Source organism: Elgaria multicarinata, chromosome 9 (genome assembly GCF_023053635.1).
Source record: "Elgaria multicarinata webbii isolate HBS135686 ecotype San Diego chromosome 9, rElgMul1.1.pri, whole genome shotgun sequence".
NCBI lineage: Eukaryota > Metazoa > Chordata > Lepidosauria > Squamata > Anguidae > Elgaria > Elgaria multicarinata.
The window spans coordinates 78,274,102-78,289,998 of record NC_086179.1 but is presented as its reverse complement, the minus strand read 5'-3'; the positions used below and the strand labels follow the sequence as shown (position 1 = coordinate 78,289,998).

The window sequence follows — 15,897 nt, the reverse complement described above, 5'->3', positions numbered from 1 at the left end:
TTAAAACCAACTCCTTTGCAAGAATGGTGGCTGATTTAAGGATCGATTATGCATCCTCAGAAACCAGTGGAGCAACTTTTATATTGGTTCCTCTTAAAATCCTATGGATTTTAATATGGAGAAAGCAGATGGGAAATATGAAAGAAACAATAAGATGTAGGATGCGATATCATCTAGAATTCTTCAGCAGGAGTTGAAGTTGCTATAAAACAATTTCACAAAATGTTATGTTGCTAAATGTTAATATTTATCAGCCTAGCATCTGGACAGATTTCAAGGAGTTGTAAGTGGAATAAACAATAGACTATTGAAATGATTTATATTCCCGCCCCGTTTTTGCCAAGGGTTTATATCCTATGTTAAATCATAGAATCCTCCTACTGCTCCCTCCTTTCTCCCCAAGACATTGCATATTTCTTTAGCACATAGCAACAATGCTTTCTCAAAGCACAAAAAGCCTTTGCAGTATATTATCCTCATTGAAGTTCGAGCTCCGATTATAGCTCTTTTAATGCCACCTGTGAATCCTTGCATTCCTGAGAAGAGTGCCAAATCCCACAAGAACATATCACGGCTACTATTCTGCATTCTGTATTCTCCTTCCTTTGTCTTGCTCTTCTGACTTCGATGGCTTGCTACTGAGAAAGGCATTTCTTTCAAAATGATTGGCACAAATGTTCATAGCAACCAAGCATAATCCTCAGGTGAACATTTCAGAAACATTACCATTTTTATCTAGTCTGTTCCTTAGGAGGGTTTTTTCCCCCTCCTCTTGCACCGCCCTTTTTTTCTTTTTCTTCTCCAGTATCGCCTTCTTCTTCTAATTTTAAAATAATAGCAACGAACAATTCTTTTTCATAAGCGACAAAGAGTCCTGTGTGGCATTTTAAAGGCTAACGAGTTTATTGAGGCATAAGCAATAATGTGAACCGCCCAGAGAGCTCCGGCTATTGGGCGGTATAGAAATGTAATAAATGTAATAAATAAATAAATAAATAAATAAATAAATAAAATAAGCTTTTGTGGTCCAGAGGCCACAATGTTGATCTCAATTGGTAGATATCTATATGCATGAATACAGACAGAAGAGTCAGGGGAGAGGGATTGCACCTGTTGTCCAGCAATAGATATGTGCCACTCCTACACAGAACACAAATGTCACTGAAATTAATTTAAAAGAAGAATGATAGCTGAGGTGGTCTGTGATACTGGACTTTGTGTTTTTAGAAATGGAGACCTACCATTGCTGCTGCTCCCTCCCAAAATGTATTGCTAGGTGTAATTTGATCCCTGCAACACCTGGCTAATTCATTCAACCTGCAATCTCCATTTTGAGACTGGATCTACCTCAATTGCAGACCTCATGGCTATCACATCTAGCCAAATGTTAGGACTTTCCTGTTTTCTCCCCATCTCCTGATGAAGAGTTCTGGAGAACTCAAAAGCTTGCACATTTTTGTTGATGCTAATAAAGGTATTGCCCATTTAAAAGACTAGAAGTTCTGTTCAGAGTGGCTGTGGCCTACTTTTTTCACTGTTAATCTGCTCTATCTACTTTTGGATTTTTCGCAGACTTGTGATCAGAGTGCTTCACAAAAGGCTTTTCCTTTCCTGCTTTTTCACCATATAACCTCTAGGTGGTGATGTGCTATAGTGGAACGATGCAATTACACAAGTAGGAAAAAAACATTTCCTTTGCTTTCACAAATAACAAACTTTCATACACAAGGCATTTATTGTGCGCTTGTCATTCCTTACTGGTTGTTTTACAGGTTCCTTACATGGTTGCTTATAGGTTCTTTAGTCAATGTTGTGACTCTCTAGTTTCACTTCAGTTTTTAAGAAGCACTTTTGGTGAGTTTCTTTAGAGCAGGAAAATGTGGTATTATCTATGAAAGGGGAAAGAAAAACTTTTTCCACTTGTGTATTTGTGCTATTTCACTACAGCACAGTGCCACCTAGAGTTATGTAGCAGAAAAACAGGAAAGAGAACCCTTTTCATGTGGATCTCAATTCTGCAACAAAACTGAAAGTAGATACAGTGGATTATCAGCCTTGTGTAGAAAAGCCTAATACTCCATTTCCCCTAGTCTAACTCCCCCGGTGAAAGTGCTCACTAAAAACAGAAGCAAAACTGGAGGGCCATGATATCATCTAAAGAAATCATAAACAACTGTGAGTAAAGAATGATGGGAGCCTAACAAATCCCTTGTATAGAAAAGTTCATAAAAACCTAAAGAGGGACAATTACTTTTTGTAGCGACTAGCCACTCCCAAACTCTCTTCAGCCCAAGTCTGATAATATCCAATACCCCCCGGAATTCTAACGCAACATGTTTGCTCTGGAGTCTTTTCTGAAGCACTGACAGTGGAAGTGAGCCAGTAGGAAGATAAGTCTTAAGGCAGTGGTGGTGAGAGTTTTCATTTCCCTTCCCCCTGCACTCCTTTTAGTATAAAATCCCCCACTCCCACCAGCTTTATAGCTGAATGAGCTAGCACATGCACAGCTGCTTTGTCCATGAATGCCCAGTGGTCTTGCCTTCTCTTGCACAGAATCAGTCTGATCTTGCTGGTGGCAGAAAAGAATTGCTGGCACATGATAATATGTGTTCATTCGAAGACGTGAACCAACCAAATCAACTTTTGATGTCATTGCTGATGTTGTTTGATCTTGCGATGGTGTTGTTGTTCGAGTAGATATGGTGATTGACAAAACTGGATGCAATCCCATGGTAACTTTAATTCTCTCTGTTAGTGCTGAACCAGTATAATGAGAAAATACCTGGAGAAAATGCCAGTATAACTTCTGCTTTGGGGTTTCTCTCTATTGTATGTGCTGGATTCCCTCCCCCCTCTTTTTAAGAAGACTTCAGAATTTTACATTAGCACAAGTGTAATCCTATTCAAGCAGCAAACCTTTAGGAAGTCCTCCCCACCCCCTCAATGTCTGAAATTATAATTTCCACAGCCCAGCAAGAGAAAAGCAACTGAAAATAGTAAGTTGGTAATCACTGGCGGTGTACATTTCAGCTTTGGGTCTGTGGAAATATAGGGTGGAGCTGTGAAAACGCAGCCTAAACATTACCTCATGTTTGCTGAATAAATATGTGAAAGGCTCACTGTATTGGGTATGGCCCATGTTCTTTGCTTCTGTGTAATTCATGGCAGGAAGACTGGAGATAGGCACTGAGGTAATTTCACAGTGAAATTATTTCTGAAGCCAACTTCCTGGAAATCTTTAAAGTGCCCTATTCTATTATTAGAACGTTATTAAACTGGTGAATGTTGGCTGGGATATTAAATGCAAGAGGTGTGCCTGTAGGGAAATAATTTATTTTGACCAGGCATGGTATAACCTTTAACCCACCACATTTCTAATAGTTGCTTTATGTTCCCCCACCCACCACTCTCACAGCTTCTGATTAGGGAGTTAAGAGATGAAAGTAATTCCTGCCCAAGATAAATATAGATGTTATTCTGATTCTTCCCAGAACAAAGCTTAATAAAATGAGCTTGTGTGTATCTTTTGTTGTGATAATATTATCATAGACCATAATTGTTAGCTCGGAGAAATAACACCAGTACAGCCATGTTCAGATGTCATGTTAAACTATACTCATTTGGAGTGTAAGTAGGATTACTTGTTGAAAAATACCTCCGTGAAATCTCTTTGCACATAGAAACCTAGCATGTCCAGTGTACTAGCTCATATGTAAGCTTCATTTGGGGGGTGTTTTGAGGCTTGTTCAGTCTTCATGTGGAAAGTATTCTAATGTGTATGTGCGTATTTGTAATTTGCACAAGCTGCTTGTGCACTTCATTTTACCAGTAACAGACTTTTTTATAAGTACAGAATGCTAGTGCTGTCTGAATTTGCCAATGGTGAAGTCTTGCCATTGTGTGATGGTGCTGGTGGGCAGGGTTACCCACAACCCCCCTTCATGCAGCCTCCCCTCCCCTTCCATGTTCTTTCAAGGTGTTAACCATCTTACTGTTAGCAAGAAGAAAACATACACATTTTTCGCCTCTGAGATTGCCTCATTATATTGCTCCTTGTTAAGGAGCTGTATCTTTAGTTTTCCTAAATTTTCATTGATTTTTCTTCACAGTCTGTTTTATTACTTTCAACAGATTATTTTGCTGTCATCTTTGTTCTGTATAGTTTTGCAAAGCACATCCAAAGCTCTAAACTGACAGTATATTTCAAAGAAATAAACTCTATTCTGGTAACATCAAATTAAACATAAATCCCAGATCTACCAAATTCTATCTCTGCTTCAGCACATCCATCTGGAATTGGTACCATATGTCAGTTGCTTTATTGGGAAGCTTCAGGGGGATCCATTACAGAGACCATCTAAGGCATAATTAGATTAAGGAACATTTGTTTTCCCAGCTGTCCTACTTAACATTCTTCTTTTGGCAATTGTTCACCTTAGATGCTCCAGCCTAATGAACTTTGAGAATGAATTGTTTAAAAAGTTAAACCCACCTTGCAAGCAAAGTTTTCTTGCATTTGTTCAACCCTAAATGCAATTTCCTCAGGGGGTGGCTCTAGCAAAATCTAGACTTGCCTTAGGTTACACCTGATATTTGCAAGCTCAAGAGAACAGTTACATAACTGAATCTATAACAGGAATATGTAGGGGTCAGACTGCCTCAAAAGGACAACCATATTACAAACCAGGATGCTCAAGGCAAGCTAATGGGGACAAAAAAGGATATGATATAGAAGGCTTCATCCTTGAACTTCCTTGATGTCAACATCAACTCAATCTAGATGATGAAAGGGTGAGGCAGATGTCTGTCTTATAAGCAAAATAAAATGTTTCCTGCAGAATGTGAGCTTTAAATTGTGATATCACATGTTAAAGACCTTCTCCAGGATTGGCCTTTACAGAGCAGTGTTACAAACTTTTAAAAGCCTTGGCATTTGCCAGCCTTGGGGACCCACCATCTTCGATTCATCCCCGCAGATGGCAAGACATCTTGTCTGAAGGTTTCAAGGAACTCACAGTCATATTTTGTCATTCAACGATTTGCAAATGCTTAGCCATACTATCCTGAGTGCCTGCGCTATGAGTAGTCGATTGCAATTAGCTAAGATTCAGAGGGGAGTCTAACCTGCGGAGGTGTGCTCAAATAATTAAAATAGAGAGAGCTCTGAATAAACACCAACCTTTTGATGAAGTAGTTTAGCAGACTGTGGCATTAAAAATAGCATAATTTTGGTTGGAAAGTTCAGAATGTTGTATTGATTTAATTAAAGGTTTGATTTTTACAAGTTAGACTAATTGGCAATGACTGAAGAAACGGGGGATTGGATAGAGCAAGTATCTGGAAGGAACCTCAGTCAGGGTAATTTTTTAACACTTAATCAGCAGAACAGTATTAGTATCTAAAGCAGCTTTCCTCAACCTAGCACCTTCCATATATGTTGGACTACATCTCTCATCATTTTCCTCTTCCCTCCTCAATCCTTTTTCCTTGTGAATCATATATTTTTAGATTTTAAGTTTGTGGGCAGGGAGTGTCTTGTTTCACTGATTACATGTAAGTCACTCCAGGAGCCTTCTTGACTGGGGAGTAAGGTTTAAATAAGTCAATATAAATAAATCATCCCCAGCCAGAAATGGTCATGGTTGCTGGGGATGATGGGAACTGCAATAGAACTCATCTGGAGGGCAGCAGGAAGACTGGTGTAAAAGTGTGAAATTAGGCACTAGTCAAGAGCTAAAGATGGTGTCTCCAATGTGGAATTCAGACTTGATTTTTAGTTGTGGTGAAGGAAACCAAACAACTAGGACACAGATTATAGCAGGAGCATGGAGATAGCTTTAGGATGTTCCAGGCACAGGTTAGACTATTATATAGGGAAGAGCATAAGCTACTGTGACTTGCCATCAGCCTTATTTTTTTTTTTACCGTTCCATTGTTCAAAGGTTTATTTATTTTTAATAAAACCATAAATATCAGGTTATGAAAAAATGATGAGAGCGCTATCAAAAATGTAATTCTGTAGCACAAACTTTGATCCCCTTTAATACAACTGGAGCAATATGTTCCTGCAGGAATGATCAGTGGTGTTTGTATTTAAGATGAACATTCTCAGTTTTTCATCATTTGAAAAAAGCCTGAGAAATATGCTTTGCATGGAGAAAATAAGAATGCTATGGATTCATTCTGTTATGGCCCCTCCATATATTGTCTTCCAAATTTTGGAAAACGAGCCTTCTATAGGATATATGAGGGCTACTGTATTTGAGATGGAAAAGTCAACAAAAGGTGACTCCTGCATGTGTCCTATGAGCCTTTCTACATGAGGCTTTGATTGTACACTTGCTCATGATTGCTCACTCATGGTAGTTTGCTGGTCCTTTACACAATGTCATCATCCCCAGGACCTGTCTCATGCTTTTAAACCATTATCGCAAGGCTTTTTTAGATCGAGAAAAGTTCATATGAAAAAATTGCTAGAGTTGTATCCAATATTTATTTTATTATTTATTTATTAAAACATTTATATCCCGCCCTATATCACAAGGATCCCAGGGCGGTTTTGCCTTTAGTGCAAAAGCGTGTCTGATGATGCAAGTTGGTATACTCAATTTTTATCAGTCCTTCCATCTCACTTTAACCCTGTTCCCCCCCAAAAAAACCTTCTCCTGAGGGTTGGGGGACCCTCCAGAACTGCATGAGATATAGCACAGAGGGCTACAGTAGGTAGAGGTCTCGACAGAAATTGGGTGCCCCAGCCTATGTGAGAAGAAGCACTTCCTACTAAGGCAAAGCCACCATTGTATGCACCCCCTACTGGAAAATTTAAGAAAACAGCACACTTTTTAAGGACGTGGTAAGTTTTTATCGTATTGTGTTGGGCTGCCTTCCAGAGGCCTATTTTTTTCTGTGTAAAAGTTGAAGAGCAAAATTATGGTTTGTACACTGGAATCGTCTGCTCAGAGTAACTGATGCTTGTCCTGCTGTTTTTATTCAAAAATTATTGCATGGATATACCTTGCTGTTCTTTAATATCGCTGTAGAACTTCACTTGTTTCTTTGTGACAACTTGCTTCTTTAAAAGGCCAATACAAACAACTTCTCTAGCTTCTTCACATGCACCAACTTCAGAGGAAATCTTACACCCAGTGAATATAGATATCCAAAATTATAGATATCCAAAAAATGAACTAAGACTGCAATCCCTATGCATACTTTTAAAAGCCGCACAAAAATAATGGAACTTAATTTTAAGTAAACATGCATAGGATGGCACAGTAAATTTTGGTGGTTTTTTATTATTATTATTACTATTTGGAGCATATACAAACTCTAATGTTTTCAGTCACAAATCAACAACCTAATATACTGAAAACATACTCTGCTTGAGAAACACCACTCTCGACAGAACCTGAGACCAGACTTCTACTTTGTTATGTAATGTCTCTGAAAGTTCCAGTTTTTTGAGGATCCTTGGGCAAGACACCCCCTTCAGTCTCTAGTCTATCTTTTCACTGCCATTGCCACCAACTGCTATTGCCCCTCATCCACTTTCTCTACATTGTTACCACTTGTTTGCTTGAGGTAGAAGGCCAGTGGGTAGGCAGTGGCATCTACTACTACTCCTTCTCACCACAACCATTGTTTGGGCTAGAAAGAGAAGCAGCCCTCAAGCATATTGTAATGGTAAGGTAAGCAAGTCCAGAAGGTCCTTGTCAGTGGGCTTCTGCTGGGGCATGGGCCCTCTGCTGTAGGGATGTCAGATAAATCCATTGTGGGGGGTGGAGTTTGACAAGTTTTCCTAGGTTTCAGTTCCCACTGTGCACCTGACTCCATCTGCGACGAGCCGTGCCAGTTTGGAGGGGAAAGTTTCTACAATTTGCACAAATTTCTGAGCAATTTACGCAAATTACAGCTGAATTTGTGCAAATTGAAGAACCTTCCCCACAAAATTCTGCAAAAATAAAATAAAATCCCCAGAGTTCAGGGAACAGCCTTCAGCTTGACTTGCAGATGCAAAGCAAGTCATACACACTGCGCCAGAACTCTGTTTAGCCAAAAAATAACCAAATTCCCAGCGCTGGGCATCCCTACTCAGTAGTTACCCAAGCATGCTTACTCTTGATGCCTACTCTTACCTAAAGTAATAGATTTTTCCAAAGATTTAAGGTCAAACCTCTGCTCTAGGCAGAATAGAGCCAGAGCTTTTTTGAGCAGAATGCCTTATTGAATTAACTTGTGTAGTATGAATTTATTTAATTTCATCGGAAATAACTGAAATGTCTTTGGTACCTTGACTCCAAAATTCTCATTTGCTTTTTTTAAAATAAGGAAATTTTGGGTCTGTTTTTGTTCTTAAGGCCATCGGACGCCCGCATCTTCCTCCCTATTGGTCTCTGGGGTACCAACTCTCACGATGGGGATCTCCAAACATTGCTGTAGTAAAGCAAACTGTCACTCGCATGGAGCAGTATGACATCCCATTTGTAAGTGTGCACTTTGTAGCATGCATTTGAATTAGTTTCCCAAGGGCAAAGAAACAAGAATTGATAGTGTAATGAATTAAGTACTATAATACTACTGCTAGCATTAATGTTATAATTAATTGATGTTGTTGTAATACTAACTGCATAATTATTAGTGATTAATAGGAGTATTATTGCTTTCAGAATTTAAGCATTTTTAAGAAAAGAATATCTGCATATCTTAAAAGAATATTTCAAGAATGTAGGCTCAATTTATTGTGTAGTCCATAGTAGGAGTGATGTGTGAGCATTTCCATTCAAGCTTTTGTTATGGCATTCGTGCATGCAAAATGGTCAATCTGAATGATTGTGCTTCATTGTATTTTTTTTAATACTACAATATGTTTCTATTGCAATCATCAGGATGTTCAATATGGGGACATTGATTACATGGACAACAGGCTGGACTTCACTTATGACCAAGAAAATTATGTGGGTCTGCCAGAGTTCATTCAAGAGCTGAAGAAAGGTGGATTGCATTACATTATTATTCTAGTAAATTATCAAGACGACCCTACTAATAGTTTCCCTGTTTACTTTACGTTTAATATATATGGCTTGCAGTGAACTGTGGCATGGAAGCAAAGATTTTTCTCTTATAATAGGTTGCTTTGCTGTGGGTAAATCAAAAGGCACATTGTGCTCCCAGTGCATTCTGTTCAGGATTTTATGAGAATGAGAGGGAGGGAGGGAGGAAGAGCATGAACAGTGCTATGAGTTAAAAAGAAAAATACTATACAGAAATACTGATATTTATCTTAGTTAATTCTCCAGTCTGCGATGAGCCACATTAATGTGGAAAAGGGAATTTCCAGGTTACCTAAATGTTCACTAAACCACTGGTCTTCAACTGGTGACTCAGGATCCAATATTGGGTTACAGGCTGATCTAAGGTGGGTTGCAGCAACCCCCCTATTGCCATACAAGTATATGTTATAAAAATGAAGAAGTGGGTCTCCAAATGCATGTTTTTATTAAAAATGAATTCTGACTCTGAAAGTGTAGAAGACTAATGTACTAACACATTGCTTTGGATTTTAGTATAGTCATCATCATCTATTCAGAAAGCTGAAGGGGACTTTTAGGTTATTTTGTGTACACTTACAGCCAAACCAGAGCAGGATGAGAACTGCTTTTGCGTGGGCAGAGTCTACACTGCTCTGGAAAAGTGTGTTGGGATTAGCCATTTAGACTGGCTAACTGACATAGTTACTGTCCATGACAGCCCCAGGTGGTCATCTACCCGTTACTACCATACCTGATTGAGATGAAATGTGCAGTAGAGTTGCACAAAACAGCATTCAAATCATAGCCTAACATTTTGGCTCTAATGCAGGATCCCTAAGCACACCAAAATACAGAGTTCTTCATTTTAGCAAATGCGTCACTAAAAGAAACACATTAAGAATTCTTAATGCACCTTGCAGACTAATAGGGCCAGGTGATATAATTGCAAGAACACTGATTTACATCCGAAGAACACTTTTTGCTTTCTCCTCAGAGCTATGCTGTGTGTGCTGATGAAAACATGACAAAATTGGGTCTTTACTTGCAGTGGCGGGAGGGGGGAGTATAATTATGGATAAATGGAAATGTGCACAAACACGGCTGCCTGCACTGGCTGCTGCAGGAAAGGAATTTGTTCCCTTCTTCTAGAGGCCAAGACATGCAAAAGAGAAGGATGCACATTTCCTTATTAAAAGATTAACATATAAACCAACCTCAGTACATCTTAATATATGAGAGCCATCACACAGTGGTGGGTGGGTGGGATTGTGTTTTTCCCTTACCTTTGCTGCCCCTGCTTTTGTTCCTTATTACTTCCTCATTCTTCCTGGAGGTGAAAGGGGAAGTAAACAAAGACCATGTGGCCCGTTCAGGGGCTGTTTTTATCGCACCACTTTTCCTGCACACAGTTGGAGATTGCTGCACATTCCATTTTTAAGAAAAGCCGGATTAAAAGGGGTCCATTTTGTGATGGCAAAACAAGCAGAAGGAGCGGGAGGCGCACGGGAGGTGGATTTCATCGTCTAAAGGATACACGCACGTTCGTAAGTGGGCAGTTGTGAGCGTGTGATAAAATGCTCTTCTGATGAACCATATATTCATAGTATAGTATATCCATGCTGTATCTTAATATACCCATTTAAAGGTGCAAATAAATTGTGTGTGTGTATGTGTGTGTAAAATATGCATTTCCAGGGATGTGTGTACACACACACACACATCCCTGGAAATGCATATTTTATAGCCAGGATCCAAAGAATTGTGTCACTAGTTCCACATAACCAAAGTGAATTTCATCTTGAGTTTCTTGACCAACAGCCTCCCACACTATGTGGCAGACCACTTTGAATCTTAGGAGAATTTCAAAAGCTGTGTGTGTTATGCCATGTGGGGATCCCCTCTTCAAATAAAATGGGGGAAAATCCCACTGGGCATACGCAAATGGCCAATGTATTTGAAGGAAACACATGTCAGCTATGAACATGAGCATATATTGCATTCTAATATATAGGCTACCTCTCTGAGACAGCCATGTATCGTGCACATTCCACTTTACATTTTCACATATCTTTAGAAAGGGATACTACCTGTACTTGGAAGTTTAAAACTATGGGCATGTCTACACCACAACTGATAACATTGTCATTACCTCTCCCCATGACACCTTATCAACAGCAAGGGGAGAAATGGAGCTCTAACACAGAATTCCCAGTATTGTCACCAAAATTCCCAGGATTCTTTGAGGGAAACTATGGTAATTAAACCAAAAGAGCTTTGAAGTTGTACCTATAATGTGAGAAAGGATTTTGAGCTTTGTCTTTAAAGTTAACCCCTTGCATTCATTTTTGATAGCAGATAAGTCACAATGAGAGGTGAACATATACCTCTTTGTGTTTTTCTTCTCAATGAGCCTCCATATTGTGAGATTCACCAGATGGAGAAGGCTATCAGTGGATACTAGCCCTGATGGTTATGTGCTACCTCTAGTATTTGAGGCAGTAAGCCTGTGTGCACCAGTTGCTGGGGAACATGGGTGGGAGGGTGCTGTTGCACCATGTCCTGCTTTGCTGGTCCTTGGTTGACAGCTAGTCAGCAGCTGTGTGAACAAAGTGCTGGACTAGATGGACCCTCGGTCTGATTCAGCAGGGCTCTTATGTTTAATTCAGAAGAACTAGGATCTTGGATTTCATTGTGTGGAGAGTTGGAGACACATTTGGAAGAAGCATTCATGCCATGAGAATGACCAATACAAATGGAGTGGCAACAGGGGTAGGCAACTTGGTGCTCTCCAGATGTTTTGGATGATAACCCCCATAATCATGCTGACTGGGGCTATGGGAACTGTAGTCCAAAAGATCTGGATGGCACCAGTTTGCATACCCCATGTGGAAAATGAGTGTGGGCATTTCTCCAATTTTGGTATCTCTTGGCCATCTTCCACCTCTCCATTCCTTTTGGCAATTTTTTACTAAGAATGTCAGACTTACTCATCATCCTTGCTGCCTTCCCTGAACAATGGCCCCATTTTTGCCTGTGACTTATTCTGAGTCAGAGCAAGTGCATTGTTTTGATACAAAGAGCAATGTTCTAAAAGTAACAATGGTTATCAAACAGAATGATAAACATCTATTACAGCAGAGAAACTCTAATGAGGAAGGTTGCATGCTGTTCATTAGCTCCCCCCCCCGCCCCCTAAAAAAAGAATTCATTGCAAAAGCAAGTGGAAACAATTTCAAATTTGCTAGAAGGAAGAGGCGGTGGTTAAAAAACTATCTGCTGCAACTTTGGTGTGTAAAAAAGTAGTGCTGTGACAAACTATGACACGGTGTGTTAGAATCTTGAGTGCATGGTCTTGAGAACTAGAAAATTAACTATCTTGGCTATAATCCTGTGCAGTGGAATTTACTTCTAAGCAAAATGCTTAGGCTTGGAATATTGGGCAACAATATGATCTTTTGTCAAGTGCGTCTTGGTTACAATAACCCCTAGTGCATGCCCTGGGAAAATTCACATTATTATTAAATACTTATTTATCACAATTAGTTTCTACTTTTCCTCCCCTAAAATTAGACCAGTTTGTGCATGGTCCCTAGAAGGTCTCCCAACTGACTTATGTACAGCAGGAGTGGGCAGAAGGTAGATCAGGATCTACTGTTAGATCTCTAGGTGATTTGCAGTATTATTATTATTATTATTATTATTATTATTATTATTATTATTATTATTATTTATTTATTTATATAGCACCATCAATGTACATGGTGCTGTACAGAGTAAAACAGTAAATAGCAAGACCCTGCCGCATAGGCTTACAATCTAATAAAATCATAGTAAAACAATAAGGAGGGGAAGAGAATGCAAACAGGTACAGGGTAGGGTAAGCAGGCACTGGGTAGGGAAAAACTAACAGTAGAAAGTAACAGTAGATCTTCAATGGCTTCTGACTCTCAAAACTTTAACAAGCACAAGTAAAATCACATGCAAAGAAAAAGCTCTAACATGGCTAGCCTTGTGCTAATTCCTTATCTTTTAGCCTCATTTTTCCTCATTTGAAAAATGAAGGTTTTAATTGGTTTCTTTGTTCAACTCTGCTGGCCAGATTTTGAGTGTTGTGTTACATCCCTGATCTCTAATAACTCACACAAAACTCTGCTTATATGCCAGTATATGGTTCATGGAATAATTGAGTCTATCCGCTGAGCCACCATTTTGTGTCAGGCTTTGGTTGGTAGACCTCAGAGTTCAAATAAAAACAAAATTAATCCTGCGAGCCTGAAGTATGCCCACCTCTGACCAAATGCAGTCAGCATTAGCAGTGGAACTACGATCTTGATGTGTCCTTCAGACGATTCTCTCGGTCATTTTCTAGGCTGTTTTGTCAGTCTCCCAAACGTCCCTCATTCCCAGAAGGATAGCAGGTAAGAAAAATGTGAAAAACACATGGAATTTGTTTGGAATGCTAAATTAGGCACCAGAACCTTTTGTTCTCCTTAGGACAAGGCTAGAGCTGCACAGTGTATTAGATTTATGTGCTACAAAAACCCTTTTGCTAAGAGATATCAGAGGTTTGGATTAGGTGTAGCTAATTAAACTGACATTTTAGAGTGTCAGTGTCTCCTGGGAATCCCCTTTTGGGGTTTTAATTAGTAGAGGAAGACAGTCAGTTCAAAATATCTGAGGTATTTTGGGTAAGCCAAAACTACAATCTCTGTGGAATGCTTATGCTGCTTAAGCCTAGAAATGCCATATCTTTATTTTTTTATTTTTATTTTTACAGTTAAAAGGGTTATTCAGGCTGCCAAAAATAGAGTATTTTGTCCAAAAGAGCAGTTATTATTGTCAAAGATTTTCAAGACAAATTAAGCTGTGCGTTTAGTTCTTAGAAAAGGAATAAAATGAGATTAAAGTTCTATGGCGCGCTGTTAGCACTCACATGTTTAGGAGCGCACCTCCTGTGGCAGAACAATTTCATGCATCAGCATTGTGCTGATAGAACAAGACCCTCCAGGATACCACATTGGTGCAGCAGTGTGTGGGTCAGAGTGCCAGTAGCAAGTGCACTACGTGTACAGAGCTCTTACACGGCAGCAAACTGGATGGAAAGGATCATGGTGGTAAATAATAATTCATAATAAGCAATGATCATAAATAATAAACTAAATACTTGACCATTTGCCACCCTTTAACAGTGCCCATACCTCTGCTGCTTCTTGTGGTTGGCCACTTTCCCATGCCTAATGGTGGGGCTAGACCAGCTTCCATGCATGGTGTTCTCACAGCTATTAGTGGTTCCTTCCATTCCACTATTTGGGAATAAGTACAGGATGCTTCATAGAATTATAGTTGCTACCAGGATTTGAGTTATACCCTTTTGATTTCATGGACTTGCATTTCTTTCACATTTAAACTTCTTTAAAGCTATTGTGTTTATAATGGATGGTTAATAGATTCCCATGCGCTTACCATGCACAAAGAGCTCCATCACACCAGCTTTTTAACGCACTCTCAACATGCCTGGTGTCCGGTTTTGCAGCACGGCACTCAATGCAGGGTGGATTCCTGCATTGAGCAGGGGGTTGGACTCGATGGCCTTGTAGGTCCCTTCCAACTCTGCTGTTCTATGATTCTATGACATCGTACCCATCCTGCTGTGATCTCGCTGTGAATGTGCTGTTTCCCCCGCCTCTTCCATTTTATTTTTGTACGGGGAAAGTCTGGTTCTTTTTGCCATGCGTGATAACATCGCTGTTCCATTCCGGTGTGATTTCCTTTTTGATGCTATTTTGGATCGTCCCGCTTTTTCTGCTGGGTGTGTGTGTCTGTGGAAGGGCATGTGTGTAGGACGGTGATGCTGATGAAAGCAGAGGGTGGGGTGGTTCTTCTCCAGCATGCCATTTCAACTTCCTTTCCTCATCATTCTCCTTTGGTAACACCTGCTGGATCATTGGTATGGAGTTCACTGAGTCGGTCGGTCCATCATTCTTTTGGTCCTCCAACTCGGTTTATAAGGATCCTAGGGAAAGCACTGTGTGTTCTTTTTCTCCCCACCCCTTTCTCCTAAATTTTACAGTGCAACAACACTGTTGAAACCAGGATAGGTAGTCCGGCCCGTGGACATGCAAGGTGTTGACTTTCCCTAACCCCTTAAGTACACCATTACATTTGCACAGAAATAAAATAAAACATGGGGAAATAATTAGGGCGGGGGAAGGAACCCATGTCCCACATCCATCTCAAAGATCCTCCCTGCCACAACAACCAATAAACTGCAAGGGGAAGGAGAAGGGAAGAGACAGTGTGGTGTGTTAATGATGTGAGCCCGCACAGGAAAAGGATGCATGCGCTGAAATAGCGCTGAAATCGTGCAACAACACACACACATGAAAGTGATCAGCACTTGACGCGCTGTCGAAATGGAGACAGATAGTGCGGGGACAACCCGAGGGGAAAATGAGGTGTGATGGAGCTCGTTGAGTGGCCCCATTTCATCTGGTATTGTCAGGCATCCCAGACTTTTGTTTTTCTGTTATAATTGCTTCTGTTGACTATCTTTTGCTTTTGTTTTGTTTTGTTTCCTCTTCAGGATCCTTTCCTAAGTAAAGATCAATTGAAAGGGACTTACCAACCCTATGAGCTTGGAGAACAAATAGGAATCTGGATAAACAACTCTGATGGAGTGACTCCAGCTCTTGGGAAAGTAGGTATCTTCAGGGCAGCTGTAAGGACTTACACTGTGGGTTCTACAGGGCAATCCTAAAATAGCTGTTGCTAAGCTGAAGCTTACACTGGTGTAACTAGTTTATATTCTATGTTCTCCCAGCAACAGCATCAAAAACACAATAATAGCTATGAAAAGAGAGCAATAACT

At 39.9% G+C, this 15,897-nt stretch overlaps 1 pseudogene; it reads left to right on the top strand.

The window, feature by feature from the left end:
- Positions 1-15,897, top strand: part of LOC134404299 (sucrase-isomaltase, intestinal-like) — a 42,104-nt pseudogene that overhangs the window by 6,966 nt on the left and 19,241 nt on the right.